The 686-nt window shown below is 47.7% G+C and overlaps 1 non-coding gene across 1 annotated transcript; it reads right to left on the reverse strand.

Annotated features, from left to right (window-relative positions):
- Nucleotides 1–223: 223 nt before the first annotated feature.
- On the reverse strand, nucleotides 224–330 carry LOC114817204. The gene has a single exon (XR_003765041.1). It is a non-coding gene; the product is annotated as a U6 spliceosomal RNA (small nuclear RNA).
- Nucleotides 331–686: the final 356 nt, after the last annotated feature.

The following is a 686-nucleotide window of genomic DNA, read 5'->3' on the forward strand; positions in this document are numbered from 1 at the left end:
ATGTGCAAAGCACTGTTCGAAGTGCTGGGAGTATACAAGGTGATCAGGTTGTCCCACATGGGGCTCACGGTCTTCATCCCCATTTTACAAATGAGGTCACTGAGGCACAGAGAAGTTAAGTGACTTGCCCAAAGTCACACACCTGACAAGTGGCGGAGCTGGGATTAGAACCCATGACCTCTGCCTCCCCAGCCCGGGCTCTTTCCACTGAGCCACGCTGCTTCAAAATAAGGATTGCTTCACAAATTTGTGTGTCATCCTTGCACAGGGGACATTCTAATCTTCTCTGTATTATTCCAATTTTAGTACATGTGCTGCAGAAGTGAGCACATGACTGTGAGCCTCACGTGGGACAACCCTCTTACCTTGCATCTTCCCCAGCGCTTAGAACAGTGCTCGGCACATAGTAAGCGCTTAACAAATACCAACATTATTATTACGGAGTGCTCACCTCCTCCAGGAGGCCTTCCCAGACTGAGCCTTCCCTTCCCCCTTCCCCTCCCTACAGCACTGGCGCATATTTGTATATATTATTTATCACTCTATTTTATTAATGATGTGTACATAGCTCGGATTCTTTTTTATCTCTTCGGATGGTATTGATGCTTTGTCTTTTTGTTTTATTTTGCTGTCTGTCTCCTCCCTTCTAGACTGTCAGCCCGGTGTGGGGCAGGGAGCAACGTGGC

Source organism: Ornithorhynchus anatinus, chromosome 1, assembly GCF_004115215.2.
Source record: "Ornithorhynchus anatinus isolate Pmale09 chromosome 1, mOrnAna1.pri.v4, whole genome shotgun sequence".
NCBI classification, from domain to species: Eukaryota; Metazoa; Chordata; class Mammalia; order Monotremata; family Ornithorhynchidae; genus Ornithorhynchus; species Ornithorhynchus anatinus.